Consider the following 18,306-nt stretch of genomic DNA (forward strand, 5'->3'; position numbering starts at 1 on the left):
TTTTTTTGTTTTGTTTTGTTTTTGTTTTTGTTTTTGTTTTTGTTTTTGTTTTTGTTTTTGTTTTTTGCTGCTGTGAGCATATCCTAACTTTTTATGGCCTGAACTTTTATTTCTTTGCAAAACGTATCTTACACTTTTACTCAGTCAAGTATGTTTGCATAGCCCCCCTCGCCAAAATACTAGAGTTTCTGAAATCTGCTAAATACAGAGGGTCCCTTTGATGAGGAGGGAATCAGCGGCCCATGTGGTAAGAAGCCCACTTCCCAATGGTGGGAATTTTCCATTTGGTGGGATTTTAGGTTTCTGTGCAATTAAAGTGTAAAGGTAAGTGTGTTCATGGAAAATGGCATTTCCCACAACCTCCATGAGCCAAAAAGTTTTATTTTTATCTGCTTTTGACCATAATTTTAAAGATCCTTAATCTCCTTATGTTCATAATTTGAGTTTATCTTTCCATCAATCAAACATACATAATAAACATCCTTTCCTTTTGCAGGAGATATAAAAAAATTAACCAATTCTGGGGAGAAGTGAATATTTTAGGTTTTTTAAACAAAGGTACTGATTTTTTTTGGTGCTATTTGAAACATTCACAAGTAAGAAAGAGTGTGGGGTGTTCAGGATACATCACTCACTGTAAAGTTATAATATTCAAGCCAGGAGAGAATTGAAAGTTAGAGATGAGATTTTCTATACTCTGATTTTCAGTTGAGACTTTCCCCTTTGTACACCTGTGAGTGTTGGGAAAACAAAGCCAATACTAGTGTATGCTCCACCTTTTGGAGATGCATGTGCTAGCAATCAGTAGCGTTTGACTCTCCTTGGGGCATTTTACTGTGTTCTCAAACTCCTAACTTCTGTGGTCTTCTTACTATCCATACTCTTAAGACAGGATTTACTTTGATCTCTCTCTTTCTCATCTGAGCCATTGACACAAATAACACATAAATATACATTTTTAACTCTATCAAGATTTTTGAAAGTCTGATGTTTTTAAGTGCTGCAACAATATAGACCAATAAAAACTTACACATACCTCTAATGGAAATGGAAATTGTTATAACATTTTGAAGGATAATTTGCTATATCTGGTAAAATCGAAAATTTAGCACATGACCCATCAACTGCCCACTTACATTTTCTGCATGCATACAATGAGGATAATAATTATCTGAATATATTATCTAAATATTATCTGAAGTGAGAATGGAAAGATTTAATACATCTGAAATGTTTAGAAGTTATATTTTTAGCTCTCAGTAAGTTGCAGGTTTTTACTTTTCTTCTTTTTAATGTTTATTTATATTTGAGAGAGAGGTGGGGGGAGGAGCAGAGAGAGAGAGAGGGAGATACAGAATCCAAAGCAGGCTCCAGGCTCTGAGCTGTTAGCACAGAACCGGACTTGGGGCTCCAACCCGTGAGCCACGAGATCATGACCTGAGCTGAAGTTGGACACTTAACCTACTGAGCTGCCCAGGCGCCCCCTCAGGTTTTACTATCAATGTTGTTATGATTAGATACCACTCTAAAGAAACTCTTGCACACATCCACAAGGAGACACGTGTATGAGGTTCACAAAAATATTGTTTGTAACAATAAAAAACAAAACAAAACAAAAAAACAAAGTTGGAAATAACCTAAATAATAAAAAAATAGAATTGATAAACATATACTATATGCATACAATGGAATATTATACAGTTACATGTATCCATATGGATGCAATTCAAAAATATAACACTGATTGAAGTAAAATGATTTGGAAAAAAATAACAACAAAAACAAAATAAAACAAAAAACACCTAATAACACTGTGATACCAGTGACATGTAGATTGTAAGTCTGGACAATACTGGATATTTTTGGGAATGAATATATGTGTAGAAAAGTATAGAGACACATGAAAAGTGAGTCAGCCTCACTCACCAGAGAACACCCCCTAGCACAATGTCACAGGAACTGGTAGTTAGAGGTCACATATGTGCACCGAAGCAGTGGCAGAGAAAGAAGTGGGGGTGGGGGTGGGTACTGACACGTCAGCTGCAGTGGTGCAGAGCTGAATGTAAAAATAGAATTATCCTACTCCCACTTTGTATCATACGCCACAGAACAATTAACTTCCAGGCAGCACAAGCTATATATATATATATATACACATCACTTCATGTGGCAGATTATTAAGCACCATTAATCAAAGGCTAGTTGAATTTTTACATTTTCCCCATTTTATTGAGAAATAATTGACATACATCACTGTATAAGTTTAAGGCATGGGGCATAATGGTTTAATTTACATATTGTGAAATGATTACCTCAATAAGTTCAGCTAACATCCATCTTCTCATATAGCAACAGTAAAAAGAGGAGAAAAGATCTTGCAAGATATGCTGTTATCCAAGAATAAGTATGTTCATCCTATGAAGGCTTTTGGAGGAGGCATCTGATACTTCTTTTAAAGTGGGGAAGGAAGTCAAATTTTCTTCTTGTGATGAGAACTCTCAAGATTTACTCTCTCAACTACATATAGCTCCTATATATCAGTGTTAGCTACAGTCATCGTATGTGCTGCATAGCTAGTACTTAATTGATCTTATAACTGGACTTTGTACCTTTTGACAACCTTTCTCCAATTCCCTTCCTCCCACCCTCCTCTGTCTCTGGTAACCACAAGTCTGATCTCTTTTCCTATGATTTTTTTGAAGATTCCACATATAAATGAGATCATACAGTATTTGTCTTTCTCTGTTGTCACAAATGGTAGGATCTCCTTGTGGTTTCTGGCTGAATAAAATTCCACTGTATATATATACCACAACGTCTCTATCCATTCATCCATCGATGAACACCTAGGTTGTTCCCATGTCTTGCTATTATAAATAATGCTCCTACGGATATAGGGGTGCAGCAATCAAATTTTGCCAACACTGCTTCCTTGAGACCATCTAGCAAGGCACCAAAGTGCTGGAAATCTGAAGCTGCCATTAGGGTTACAGAACATGGACTCATTTGGTCTTTCATTCTCAAGACAGATCTGCAATCATCAAGATTTACCTTGTGAAGGAAGTTTACAGAGGACTTCAGTGTGCAGCATTTTCTTTATTCTCACTGCCAGGCTCTGGGGTGGGTGGGCGGGTCAGATGGTGAGGAAGCAGCTTGAGAGATAATGTGGTTCACCTGACATGTTGCAACTGCTGAAAGGTATGAATTTGACCCACTTTCTCCTTTCTTTTTTCTCCTTCCCACTATACACGGCTGTATTATGAGGCTACCGCCAATTTGGAGAAGATACTAGTTAAAGTTCTTTATGACTTTTAAGAATATTAAAAAGTATGTGGTATTTCCGATAATACATCAACATAACAATAACTATTAACACAGCTATAACGATAGTATGCAGATATAATGACAACTAGATCTCTTCTTTAATTTCTGTCCCCTGAAATTGGTTCCACATTAACTTCCTACTCTGGAGAGTATTAAGTATAGAACTAGCCTGAGTGTTTCCTAATGGCGGCACTTGCCATCGTCTTTGAGAAATCTACCATGTTTGTAGATTTTTGACCCACTTTCTTTAGCAAAAGCACATAAAGCAGATTTACACATTTACTTACACTTACACTGCACTCAAATGTATAGGGAAAGCTGGCATCTTTATTTCTCTAAAACTGATTTTTATGCTTTTCACAAGTGCCACCTCCTGCATTGTGTATTTATGTCCTGGCGAATGTGCAGAGGTATTAGAATTTTCAAGCAAAGTTTCTTTGGTGAAGAATAACATATATAATGAAATGTGCAAATGTAGTAAGTACAGCTGCATGGATTTTCACAAAATAAACATGAACATGGAGTCAGCACACAGATTAAGAAATAGAACATGACCAGTATCCCAGAACTACCCCCCATGCCACCTCCCAGATACCAAACCTGAAATGGGGGTTGAATTGAATTGAATCAATCACCCCTTTTCCTCTGCCCTCAACAAGAAAGCATCTGGTATCCTCATGATCTGGATGTACCACTGCAGAAATTAATATGATGTGAATTGAGCCTTTGCATCCTCCGGAACCAGAGGCAGGACTCAGGGTCTTTCACTCAGATGACATTAAAAACCCTTTGGATCCTTTTGGAAGCAAAAGGCAGGACTTGGTTACATTGGCATTAAGCTAGGAGCTACGGCCAGTAGAGAAATCACAGGGGAAAAGCAGGTAGTGAATTCCAGGAAAATAAAAGCTGGAGTATTATTTTCAAGTTTTCCTTTTGTGTACTGCAGTTCCCTTATGTTATCTCAAGTGTCAGGAAAGTCTGTTTAATCTGCAGCCCTTTTATTAGTTATGATAGGAGGGAGACTCTTTGTCCACATTCTTTGGCAAAACAGACCAGAGGGAATAACTACAATGTGGAAAAGATGTCAGAGACGTGCAGGAGGAGACAGAGGGAAGGGACTTAGCCTGAGCCTGAGCCTGAGCCTAGAACATAAAGTGACCAGGGCATAGGTGGGTCTGTGGAACATCCTAACATTCTTCAGTGTTCTCAGGAATACCTACCAGCATCTACGGGCTGCTCAGATTATGGACCACCAAAAAGTAAAGGAAAGAGGATCTCCCATGTACTAGAAATTAACTGGATGTAGAACTAACCTTTTCTTGGATAACTTCTACCTGTGCCATTTATATGGCAAATTATATATATTTAATTTGCCATATAGATTAGCAGATATATATATAGATAGATTAGCAAATATATATATATAGATTAGCAAATATATATATATTAGCAAATATATATATAATTTTCCATATAGATTAGCAAATATATATATATATAATACTGCATATTACATTTTCATAGATACATTTTAAAATTCAGTTAAAGAATATCATCATAAAATCAGAAAACATTTGGCAATTTTTTGTTTTTTAGTTGTTTTTTTTTATTTTTAATGTTTATTTATTTTGAGAGAGAAAGAGAGAGAGAAAGAGAGAGTGTGTGAGCAGAGGAGGGACAGAGAAAGAGAGAATCCCAAGCAGCCTCAGCACTGTGGGTGTGGAACCCGATGTGGGGCTTGATCCCATGAACCGTGAAATCATGGCCTGAGCTGAAATCAAGAGTTGGAGGCTTGACCAACTAAGCCACCCATGAGCCCCCAGCTAATTGCTTCTTAATATTTGCTATTCTCAGGGCCCCTATCTTCCCACTCTTTCCCAGTCTGTGGGAATTTCTTCCTGAAGCGCCTATTTCACACCCAACCACAAGATGTCAGCCCAAGCTTAGTCATGCCGGTACTTTCCTGGCCCATCGAACTTTCTTTTTCTAACCAGAAGAAATTTTGAGGCCCTCAAGACCCTCAGATTTAGATACAGAAACCACAGTGGCCATGTGCCCCGGATGCTCTTCCTGGATGAGACCATGGCCTTCTTCATTCTGGGCGGACCAAAAATCTTTGGCTTGTGGGCACTAGCAAATCACAACTGATTGCCTTGAGCTCTGGCAACTTCAGAAGGGCCTCTGCTAAGAGCAGTGTCCAGTCTCTGAGGAGCTGTCTTTCTTTCCCACCGTGGCCCCCAGGCCCAGGAGGACACTGGCCCCTTGCCCAGTGTGTCTGCTGGAGCTTCCTGCGCAAGAGGCAGGACATCCATGTCCTGGATCCACAAAGGGGAGGCCACCTGTCTCCAAGCCAGCTGCATGAAGGCTACTCACAGTCTGGCTCTGCAGCTCAGTGCCTTTGTGGATGAAAATGTTTTCCCACTTGCAGCCTGCCCTCCGCAGAGTGTCAGTAGAACCTTTCCCTGTGAACATGAGATGCGTGTGGTAGCTCCAAGAACCACCTCCTTGCCACACAACAGAGAAGGAAGGAAGGGAGAAGGTGTCTTTTCTTGTGGATTTTTGGGAGGCCTGAAATAAACCTCTTCTGGACATCTTCCAGCAGTTGTAGGCACAACTTACTGGCCAGCCTGTTCCTGCAACAATCACCAACAAAGGGAATAGAGACCTTATGGTTGGTTTAGATTGGTTAGATCCATCCCAGGGGGCGTGACACTGCTCAGACTTGAACAAAATGGACTCCATTATCAAGGCTGTTGGGAGGCAACTAGCAGAATCTGCTTCACAAAATAAATAAAAGAGAAGAGAAGAGAAGAGAAGAGAAGAGAAGAGAACTGATTAAAAGAAAAACAAAACCTGCTAAAAGTCCATATGAAATCTCTTCTCAGTAAAATTTATCCTCAGTACATCAATATTTTAAATGTGTCCTATTCAGGTAACTTATCATAATGAAAACTTTTTTTTTTCTAAATGTCCTCTTAAATTTTGTGTAACTTGCTGACTACTTACAGGGGTAATTTGTGAAAATTTTATTATTTTGAATGCACTGTTGGCCAGTTCATTAAATCTCAACAGAGTGGAACAAAAACAAGAAAATTTTTTCTGATTCCACACTGTGCCTCTCCTTTGGAGCTCTGCTGCAGCTCCCCGTCTAGTCCCTTAGGTATCTCTTGGGCAGATTCCATGATTTTCTAGTTACCTTCAATTACCAAGATTCTATTCATTTTAATATTTTTATCTAAATGCCTATTTAAATCCCATTTTACCCCCTCTCTAAAGGTTGAATCTTCAGAATGGATGAGACTGTGGTCTGCTCTTTCCTGCTGCTCTGGCATCTTGAACTTGGTAAATAGGAAGACACAGTCCATCTCTGGAATCCCTCATGGTTCTCTTTTTTCTAGTCTCCAGCTGCTCGGATGTTGGGTGAGGAAGAAGAGATCAGGGGGAATGGTAAATGCCTTTTTACTGGATATGTTTGTTGTTTCTCTGTGGTTGTTGCTGACTCTGAGCTGCCCCAAACTGGCCAGAAACATGCCCCCAAGTGAAAGAGATTCTGACACTGACTCACAGTTTGCATGCACAAAATCTTTGGAAGGCCTAACTGGGGTTCTTCCTACGACACAATTTGCTCGTGTAGTGGCTCACATCCACATTCCCTTATCATCGTTTCCTGGTGGAAAACGACACACCTTGCAGTAAGGAGCCTTTGCCTTTGAGCAACTGTCTTTAGTAGATAATTGACTAGATGATGCAAAACTGGCTTTTTTTTTTCTGTAATGCCATAGGAAACTCTGCATCCTAACTGTGAAAGTGTGAGCATCTCCACCATTCGTCCTTGCTGTCTATCCTGCCCCTTTGTCTTCCCTCTCCCTCTTCAGTTAGGCTATGGGGCAGATTGCAAGTATACTTGCCTTGGGAGTTGCCTATCTGGGAAAGAGATCCAGCATTCCCTTTTGCAGGCATCCCTGGTCTTTATGTGTGATTCTCTTAGAAATCCCATCACTTGTCTTTAGACATGAGAAAGCATCTTTATCATGAACACTTGCTACACCAGGCTGATGCCCACACTTCTTATGAATCCACACTTTTCTCAATTCTTTTTTTTTTTTGTTTTTCTCAATTCTTTAATAGGATGGGAAGGAGCATTGGCTGATTCTCTTGGATAGTAGGGATTATGTCTCCTCTTGCTCAACTGAGGCAGGGCCTGGTCCAGTGTTTTTTGTTTTGTTTTGTTTTTAACTTTTTTTAAGTTTATTTAATTATTTTGAGAGAGAGAGAGTGGCGGGGGGGGGGGGTGGTGGGTAGGGATGGAGAGATAGGGAGAGAGAGAATTCCAAGCAGATTTCACACTGTCAGCACAGAACCCTTTGTGAGACTTGAAATCAAGAATCTGACAGTTAACCGATTGAGCCATCCAGTTACCTCAGTCCCAGTGGTTTTTTAGAAAGTGGGTATGTAACTTACATGATCCTTAGGTTTGGTTCATTGTTGCCAATATGGGGCCATAATGAATGTCCTCCTAACTCTTTTAAATTTTACATAAAGAACAATCATTAAGGAGAATTTTAAAGTTTTATCTGTGGATCAACATTCTGTATTAAAGAAAAGAAGAAAACTCTAACATGCTTGGAGAACTTACTTTATCTAATTGTCACAACAAGACAATGAAGTACAATCATTCTCACCAAAAAAAAAAAAAAAAAAGAAAAGAAAAGAGAAAAGAAAAGAAAAGAAAGAAAGAAAGAAAGAAAGAAAGAAAGAAAGAAAAAGAAAATTTAAACTCCAAAAGTATTTGGTGACTTGTCAAAGTCTCACAGTTGATAGGCAGAAACACAGGTCTGTCTGACTCCAAAGCCCACATTTTTGTCACTTCTGCCGCTTTTTATACAAACAGCATCTGGTAAGTAGGTCTGATAGCCTCTCTAAATAACTAGTTTTAAATAAGCAGACAAGACAAAATTCAGTGAAAAAGGAGTGGCCACCACTGATCATAAACAGCACTCATATTTCCACTTAGAGCTCATTCAGCTTAGTCAGTCTTTCCATGAAGAGTGATTCAGGGCCATGGCAAACAGAGAAGAAATAGGATATGTATCCTTGGCTTCAAACTAGCTTGCAACTAGGAAGGAACCCAAAGATATATAGTAAATGAACTATAATAAAAGGTGAAAGTGAAACATCCTAAAACAAAGGCAAAAAAAAAATCACATTCTAAAAGTGTTCTCAAGTTCAATTTCGTGGTTGGGGGAGTGGATGTCATAAAAGGTTACAATGTGAGCTGAGTGCTGGGGAATGGGCAGGCGTGGGGGATGAGGAATGTCAGGGAAGGGTTTGAGGGTGGGGAACAGTGTGAAGAAAATCAGAGGGAGAAATCACCTAGCAGGTTTGGGGAACTGCCAGCTACAGCTAGTTTGGCTGGAATGTGAGGTGTGTGGAATTTGTGTATTAGAGATTAGGAGATAAAATTAAAAATTTAAGCAAGGGTCAGATCACAGAGAACCTTCCGTGTCAGACTAGCCTAACATTCCATGTTTTTGTCATTAAAAGAACTTGAGTTGAGTATTATTTCACTAGAATTGAGCCTGAGGACAGTGAACCTTGGAGTACTGTTTAGGATCAATTAGAGCGGGAGAAACTGAAAAAATCAAAATGAAAGGTAGAATAACCAGTCATCATGGGATACACTGGAAGAGTAAATACTTGCAAAGATGTGAAGCAAATGGAACCTTTGCATATTATTCATTGGAGTATAAAGTAGAACATTCATTTTTCAAAGTTGTTTGGCAATTTCTTATAAAGTTTACCTTATGACCCAGTAATTTCACTCCCAGGTACTTACCCAAGAGAAATGACAACATATGTCCATAAAAAGGCTTATATAAGAATATTGCCAGAAGCCTTCTTCAATATATTGAAAAGCTTGAAACAATCCAAATGCCCACTGGCAAAGAACTAGATACACAATTTGTAGTATATACATAATGGAATATTATTTTACAATTAAAAATAAGCTACTGATAGACACAATAGCATGGTTGAATCTCCAAAATATAATGTTAAGAAGGCTAGCTAAGAGTATGTGCCATGGTGATCACATTTATTTGAAATCCAAATTCAGGGAAAGCTAATATGTGGAAATAGAAATCAAGTAGTGGGTTTGAGGGGAAGGAAATAAAAGGAGACATGGGAAATGGACTGGAAAAGTGCGTGGGTGAACATTCTGAGGGGTGCAGATGTTCTTCATATTATTTTTGGTGGTGGTTACACATCTCACACAATTGTCAAAAACCAATACATTACCTGAGAAATCAATCAAAATAAAATAGCGGAAATAATGGTTGCAAAGGGTCTAAGGGTGAGCAATAATGCCAATAAAAACCTATCATAAAGATAAAACAATAAGCTTAGATTAAAAAATTAATGACTTTTGTAAGAGATAATGAATATTAGACGGTTAACCTGTATCTCAAAGACTAAATTATGGCCAAAAATTCTGAAAAGTCAATAGAAAAAGATAAAGCAGTGATGTGTTCAAAAAATCTATAATGAAAAGGACTAAAGTCCTGATGCAGAAAAAGCCAGTATTATGCTCAAATATGTATACATTTTTACATATTTATACATTTAAAAGAATTCACGGTAAACTCTTTAAAGAATTTTTTTTTTCCAGTTAAGTTCATGGTTCACAAAATTTGCTTTGGAAATAAAACCAATTTGGCTACATTTATTTCTCACACTGAGAGGTAATATAGTGCTTGCTGAAGCGTATCCTTCTATCTGTTTGGGAGGTAGAGCTCATGTAAAAAAAAGCAGCATATAACTTTCTGTAATTAGCTTAGGAAACAAAATTAATTACTATTCACCATCTCTCACCCAGATAAGCTCTAAGAGGTATATACTTAAGGTTACCAGTTTGGGGAGTCAGAAATTATGTTTCCTATTCTAAAGCAAGATAGAAATCTGTAGAATTTGTCATTCTTGTGACTTGCTTGGGAAGCAGAAGTGAGTTAAGAGTAACTGAAATCCCATTTGAGAAGAAAAATACAGCCTCGCATCATGTATACATCATGTACCTTTTCCCTAGAAGAAAAGCTAAGCTGTCACCCGGAGATATATTTTCCAGTGATAAGCAGATGATAGTTCTGTGTAGAGATGCCAGAATTCTGTACAGATAGAGGGTGACACACACAGTACAAACTCTTGAAATACACTATGATAATTTGGATCTCACCAGCTCCCCACCCACTCTGGATACTTGTCAATTCTCTTGGATTCTGATACTCTAAGATACTAACACAGGGTTACTGGGAATAAGTGGAATGACTCTTAATGAGCAAGCAGTTGAATAAATTGTGGTAAATGTCTATAAGGAAATATTAGATAGCTAAGAGGTGGAGTTAATTAGATCTGTATTGACACTGTGTATTATTTAGATGTTAAATGAAAAAAGTAAGTTTCAGAATCACATGTATTGTAAGTATTCATTTTGGCTAAAACAAATTGCAAGGAATTTGGGGTAAAACAGCTCCTACTATAAGACATAAAAGCAAATGCCACACTAGAAGAGTTAATAATACTGTTCATATTTAAAAGAAAACACATCATTGATCTCCTTAAAGTGTACATGATAACTACTGTAAGGAAATAGCTTAGGAAATGTAGATATCATAAAAGAAAATTCAGGAAAGATGAGTTGACATGTGTGGATGGACACATGGATGGAAGGATGAGTGGATGGAGAAATCTGAAGGCAGATTATTTTCCATTATTTTTCTGGTATCTGATATTTCCAATAATTCTGTAGTCAAAAGTTCCTTTTGTTCTCTTTATCCTTAGTGTTCTGACATTTCATAATCAGAATGTGGATGAGGGGCTTTTCTATTCAAATAACTCTATTCCCCTTCAGCTCTGAAAAATACTCATTGCTCTTCAGATAATTTAGACTCCTTTATCTGCTTTGTTCTATCTTTGGGGCACTACTACTTGCTGGCTGTTAGACCTCTTGGATAGATTTCTGTTTCGATTTCTCTAAAACATTCCATATCCTTTTCATGTTCTACATTTTGAGAATTTTTTATTTTCTCCTTTTTTTATTTAAAAGGATCATTTACTACACTTTGTTCCTTTTCATAGCATTACGTTCTTGATTTATGGATACAATATCTTCTTAAATTGGTATGTTTCTTTAAGTTCTCTTCTGTGGCCTGAATTATCTCTATCTAATTGGGTCAGTTTGTATGTACGTGTGTGATTGTATTATCTTAAAATACTGAAGAGAATAGGGAGTGAGACTGTAGTTACAGGACAAGAGATGTGTACAGATTTCTGGAAGATAGAAAATATGTTAAGAAATGTTGGGGCACCTGGGTTGCTCAGTCAGTTAAGCACTGACTTCAGCTCAGGTCATGATCTCACTGGTTTGTGAGTCTGAAGGCCCCACTGGGCTCTGTGCTGACAGCTCAGAGCCTGGAGCCTGCTTCGGATTCTGTGTCTCCCCCTCTCTCTGCCCCTCCCCGACTTGCACTCTGTCTCTCTCAAAACTAAATAAACATTAAAAAAAATTGTAAAAATAATTATAAAAAAAGAAAGAAAATATGTTAAGAAATGTTGATGGCAGAGAAAGAGGTGAAGAAGGAAAATCACTGCTTTGAATATGCGCTGAGGAATGTATGTGACAGGAGCAGCCAATTCACCTGGCGGATATGGATGACAATTCCAGCACTGCCTCTTACTACTCAGATGATCCTTTGTATTGTACTTCATTCACAACGTTCGCTGTTATTTAATAGACCAAATAGGCAAGATATGCAATACATATGTACTTTAAGGCATAGCTATGTTTCCATCACCCAGTTTAAGACACTGAAGACATAGTCTTTTAGAAGATCCTCTGAGTAGCTCTTCCATATGATATTCCTCTCTCACCTCTGAATGGTGTGTTAACCATTCTTTTCTTTCAGCTTTTTTCCCCCATCTATGTTTGTATCTCTAATGTACAAATAGCACATATCCTTTATGTTTAAGTTATGTATGGTTATAATTTTGTTCTGCTTGGTTTTGAACTTACATAAATAAAATTACGTGATAAATTTTGTTCTAAGATTGCTTCTTGCATTCAACATTGGTTTCAAAGTTCATCCACACTGAGGCATGTAGCTTCATTTAGTCATTTTCACTGCTGAATTTCATTTCATTGCATGACTATATTGGAATTTATTGATTCAGTCTGCTATCATGTAAGTTAGGTGGTCTTTGATGTTTGGCTATCATGAATCATGGAGCTATGAACATTCTTATATACCTATTCTGTTACACATGTGCACAATTTTCTCTTGAAGTGGATTATTATATTACAGAAGTGCATAGGTTCAATACCATATTTGATACTAAACTGGTTTCCAAAGCGGTACCGTTACATCCAAACCAACAGTGGATGAAAGTCCTGATCTTTCTACATCTTTGTGATCACTTACTATCATCAAGTTTTAAATCTTATCAAGCTGGTAGAGTGCAACTTTGTCTCATTTTGGTTTTAATTTGTATTTCTATTATCGCAAATGAATGTGAACTTCACTTTCTTGTGCATTGTGATGTTTTGACCATGAGCTGGTCATTTTCATCTAATTTTTGTGTGGGAGTTATTTAATGTGAGTTTGAATTTGAGGTTTTACAGAAAGGATATGCATTTTCATCACCAGGTGCCTAAGAGTATTATTAGAACGGGGTCACTTCAATTAACTTATCTGATTGAAATTTTCCAGGTCACAAAGGGAATGTGAATATGGACTAAAACCTTGGCTCACATATTTTTAGAGATTTCTTTTCTACCCTATACCAAGGTAAAAACAAAAAACAAAAAAAACAAGTTTTATCTATGTTCCTTCCTTCAGGGTGAAATTTCTTTTTAGTTCACCTTCCCTCCAAAGGAATAGCCCTTAAGAATCCCAGCTTTGTGAGATGTCCCAATAGACTTCTACTTTGGGTGGGCCCGAAGATCGGCCTCCTGTGCCCTCTGTTCCATAAAGCCAAATCAGAAACTCAGTTTCTCAAGTTTCTTAGAAACTCCTGGAGAAGTTCCTGCTGTGGCATTTAATCTAACTCATACCGTTTCTGCTTTCACTTCAGTTTGAAAACTGCAAATGCCTTTTTTTAAACACCAGCTCAGTAAGGCACTTAAATTTAAAAAAGAAAAATTCTTGGGGCACCTGGGTGGCTCAGTAATTTCAGCATCCTACTTCAGCTTAGATCATGATCTCACAGTTTGTGAGTTCGAGCCCTGCATCGGGCTCCATTCTGACAGCCCGGAACCTGGAGCCAGCTTCAGATTCTGTGTCTCCCTCTATCTCTGCCCCTTCCCTGCTTCCTCTCTCTCTCTCTCTCTCTCTCTCTCTCAAAAACAAAATAAACATTAAAAAAATTTTAAAAGAAGAAAAATTCCATCCATCATTTTCATTATTTCAATCAGAAAGTGTCAATTAGCATATCTAATGTAATCTGGTCAATTACATAACCCTGCTTCCTTAGTCTTTACTAAATAGACCAGCACTGCCCAATAGAACATTCTGTGATGATGGGAATGTTCCAGGTCTTCACTAGCCAATACGGAACCACTAGCCACATGTGGCTATTGAGCATGTGAAATGTGATTCTTGTGATTAAAGAAGTGAATTTGAATTTTCATTTAATTTTAATTGTATTAAATTTAGATTTAAGTAGCCACCTGTGGCTAGTGGCTGCCATCAAACAGCAGAGAAACAGACTTTTATTCACCCATATGTAACTGCTCTTACAAGGTATAACTATTAGAATTATACATAGACCAGGAGATGGGATTATTGGTTGCATGACCAAGAATGCCATAGCCAAAGGAAAAATAGTATAAAATCAAGTTTAAAAGACAGCCAGTCTTCAAACTAAGGACACGGAGTTGTAGAGTTACTCCTCCATTATCTGAAAACTATTTCCGTAACACTAGTACATGTAACTCAGCAATGAAAACACTTGATACAAGTGGTCTATATTCAGCAGTGCTGGCAAGTTAAACCAACAAAACATAGCTGCAGTAAAACTGTAGCTATTTCCCTACCAGAGATAAATTTAAAGACCTCTGAACAGTTAAATCTCATGTCTACAGCTTCGTCCAAACTCTCATCATCATGTATTGGCAACTAAAAATGGTACTGGGGACCGTGTCACATTAATTACATGGTGCTGGTACTAGCTTTGGGCACAGCAATGTTAGTCACATTAATGCCCAAAGTGAGTTTGGTGTGCCGCAAGGTCTTTTCTGGCACAGCAAATGCCTCTAGCTTCTTCTCGCCATTGGTCATATAGGAGTTTGAGCATCATGTATATAATCTAAGCAGGCTTTGCAGTTTGAGTAGCAAGGGCAGCATTGGCCATGGCATGTTAGGAACACTTGGATTTTGAGGAGCACACCCACATTAACACCTTTCCTTTTCTTTTTTCTGAAGTTTTTCATACTGCTGGAAAAATTCCTACATTCACCGTCTCTCATGAGATCTGACATATGCAGAAGTTACGCTTTGATTTGGCACACAGCTTGTTCAATGATTGTTACTCACTTGGTACAAGACATGGAGAAGAAATCTTTGGACACAGAGCAGATGACACCTCCTTCTGTTTTTGTAAAAAGTGTATCCTGGTGTCATTTTCTGTAAATGTGGTCATATAGAGTTGTTTTGTTGTTGTTGGGCTTTTAATTTTTGTTTCTTTTAGTGGGGTGGGGGTAAGCTAGAGTCACAGGAAGAAAAATGTGATGTACATGTCCAGTACGTGTCATTTTGTTTTCGTTTTGCAAAAAGAATTGAACCATTTTTGATAACAAGAGTAAATGGTAGGGGCACCTAGGTGGCTCAGTTGGCTAAGCAGCCGACTCTTGATTTCAGCTCAGGTCAAGATCTTGTGGTTCTTGGGGTCAAGCGCCGCATTAGGCTTTGTGCTGACAATGCCAAACCTGTTTGGGATTTTTGCTCCCTCTCTTTCTACCTCTCCCCCACTCATGCTCTCTGGTGCTCTCTAAATAAAGAAAGAAACAAACATTTTTTAAAAAACGAGTAAATGGTAGTAAATGATTCTTTAAATAATAATAATAATTTTAAAAGAGCTGGTCTTCCTCCTAAAAGTACAAAGCTTCTAGACTTTTTTTTTTCTCTGTAAGGACTTCTGGATGTATGGCATCAACATGGCTACGTCACAAAAGAAGTATTTAACATAGTTTGTGGGATTGCACAAGTCAAAAACATAAACAGCACAGGAAATGGCACGAGGCACTCCCCAAAGGGTTTCATTAGGCTAAATCTTATCTCAGCTGCAATTGCTCTGACTCAGACTAGCTTCTTGAATTAATATCAAAGCCAGAACATACTCACAGCTGGGCTCTCATCAGGAAGCCTCTTGTTTTTGTTATTTATGGCACTAGACCTCTCCCTGGAACTTTAGGGAACCAGCCATTCGGCTCTAGACGAATTCATAAAGGGACTTTTCCCAAAGTTATTGCTACCGCACACAAGGAATTTTTATTTCCTTTTAAGAATATGGATGAGAATTTAAATCATCCTTCTTTACAGAGTTATATTCTGCATAGAATAGGCATGGTCCTGAGTCCTGGACTTCGGATCAGGAGAAAGAGCTTCTTACCCTCTTTCTGCCATTAGTCACGTGTACTCTTCCTGCACAAGTTACACACTTTTCTGAACCGTGGTTTCTTCAACTGCAAAAAATGAGGGTTCTGCTACATCAATAAGATCCCATACACAGTCAAATTAGGAAGGCTGAGGTTACCCAGAACTGACCCATGTAAACACGTAGAAGATGGGACAGATTGAGGGCTCTGTTTCCATGCTGCTGGATCCTCAGAATAGGTCAACCCAGTAGAAGGAAAACCAACCTTTTTTTTGCACTTTTTCCTCAATGATGTTTTCTAAATTAGGGAAGATTAAGCACTCATAGTTCCTGAGAGCGTTTCTGGGTCAGTTTGTAGAGTTTGTGTCCTCTCTTTAAGTACACTATTTTACACCCCATTATCATGCATTTCACATCCATAAATGGAAACCTTTTGTATTTATAGGGTATTTGAAAAGGTGGAAACCATAGGATAACCTTACTTTAAAACAGTATATCAGTTTTATTTTCAAATCATAGGCATTAAATTTAAAACAATGGGTTTGTTAGTTGGCAAAAAGTGTAGTAAATAGGCCAGAGAGTCTGGAAACATAGGAGAAATAGTATATTTGTTGTAAATTATATAGACAGGAAAACTGAGTCTCAGAATTGCAGAGAGCTCAGGGTTTGTAAGGACCAGATCAAATGCAAAAGTCAAGCCCATATTGGTCTGTCTCCAAAGGTGTGCAACTCGTCCCCCAAGCATCTCAAATCAGAACCAGCTCCCTAACATATTTGTATATATTTTTTTCTCATTGAAAGCTTACAAATAACAGTCCAAGATACCAAACAACCCGCCTTGAAGGAGGTTGGGTAAAATGGTCTAGACACTATTCATGCATGATGGAAGAGTCTAACTGAGCCTTGGTCACTTTAACACAGAAAAATTTCATCATCTTTTTAGTATTTTTCTTAAAGAATTTTCTCAAAATATCTGTATATTTTACAAACTTTTTATTCTGAAGCTTGTTCTGTGTATAATGAACATGTCTTCATTCTATGACATTAAGTAAATGTGCATATCAATGTCCTCTGCTTAAAGTAGAAAAGTAATTGCAGGTAGTGTCTCATCTAACTTTCTATACAACACATGGCACAGTACCCTAAACAGCTAGGCTGAACTGCACTTAGAGAGTCTTCAAATGTTTGGGCTGAATGAGAACTAACAGGCTGCTTCAACCTCCTCACTTCACAGACTGAGGCCCATTTATTCAGCACACCTTTGTCAAACCCCATTGTATGCCTTTCATAGGTTTCAGAACAATGAGTGAGACAAGGATGAATCAGATCAGACAAGTCAAATTATTGCCCAAGGACACTCACAGCTCCATGTACAACTGAGACAATGATAATTGGAACAATGGTGATCAGGACACTTAAGATTTAAATGACATAGCACACATTCCACGTTATTTATAAAGGTGCTAAAGGTAAGAAGCAGGATTAGCACAAACTCAGTGAGTATCAAGGGAAGGGAATCTGGGGAAAATTTTTAGATATTTATATCTGAGGACTGCAAAGAAATATTTCAAAGCAATGCCACTTAAGTTGGAGGGATGTGCTCTGATGGAACGGTTCAGCATTTGACAGAGTAGTTGTCAGAAAAAGACTGGCTTTGGGATGTATGGTGTCCAAGAGGTACAAGATGGAACACATGTGGCTCTCCAGCTTCCAAACATCAAAAAGTAATTTCTGGGTGGAAATAGTTGCTCCAGACTCACATCTTTCTCTTTCCCCTCTAGTCCCCAAGTGAAATCTAAGAGCATTCCTGCCTAAACAGTTATGGAATTACAAATGAAATCCAGCCTCTTTGGGAAAACCAATAGGCTAAATAGAAAAAAATAAAAGCAAACCCTCTTCTCTGCCACCTCTCTGACAAGGCAGTAAACCCACAATAAGAACATAGAGTGCTAATGGTTAGAATGGAAACCTTCCACACTTGTTCTAGAAATGGCTAGGAGAGGCACCCCAGGTCACTGACATCCCAAGACATCACTGATTCTTCCAGGGGATGCTTGGCCTCTGGGCAGATCCAATTTACCCTTCTAGAAGAATGAGATCATAAGGAGACTAAACTGCCATTGCTTATCCCTCCAAAGTGTACTCATTATGAACTCTCAGGAGGTGAGGGTTCTCTAACTGGGCAACTTTTCCTCTGGTTTATTCATGGCTTCAAAAAGTTTGCCTTTGGAACTGGAATGCTTCTAAATGACTGAGAATCCAGTCCGTGTAGAAGGGGCTCAGTTTGAATCTAAACTATGTATGTCTCTGGATATATTTGAAGGGCTTTTAAGGTAGGGC

General features: G+C 38.2%; 1 pseudogene; it reads right to left on the reverse strand.

Moving 5' to 3' along the window:
- Positions 1 to 14,651, reverse strand: part of LOC121012065 (60S ribosomal protein L31-like) — a 46,140-nt pseudogene extending 31,489 nt beyond the window's left edge.
- Between the last annotated feature and the right edge of the window lie 3,655 nt (positions 14,652 to 18,306).

The sequence above is a fragment of the Herpailurus yagouaroundi genome, unplaced genomic scaffold (genome assembly GCF_014898765.1).
Source record: "Herpailurus yagouaroundi ecotype Mexico unplaced genomic scaffold, PumYag 196, whole genome shotgun sequence".
Classification (NCBI taxonomy): Eukaryota; Metazoa; Chordata; class Mammalia; order Carnivora; family Felidae; genus Herpailurus; species Herpailurus yagouaroundi.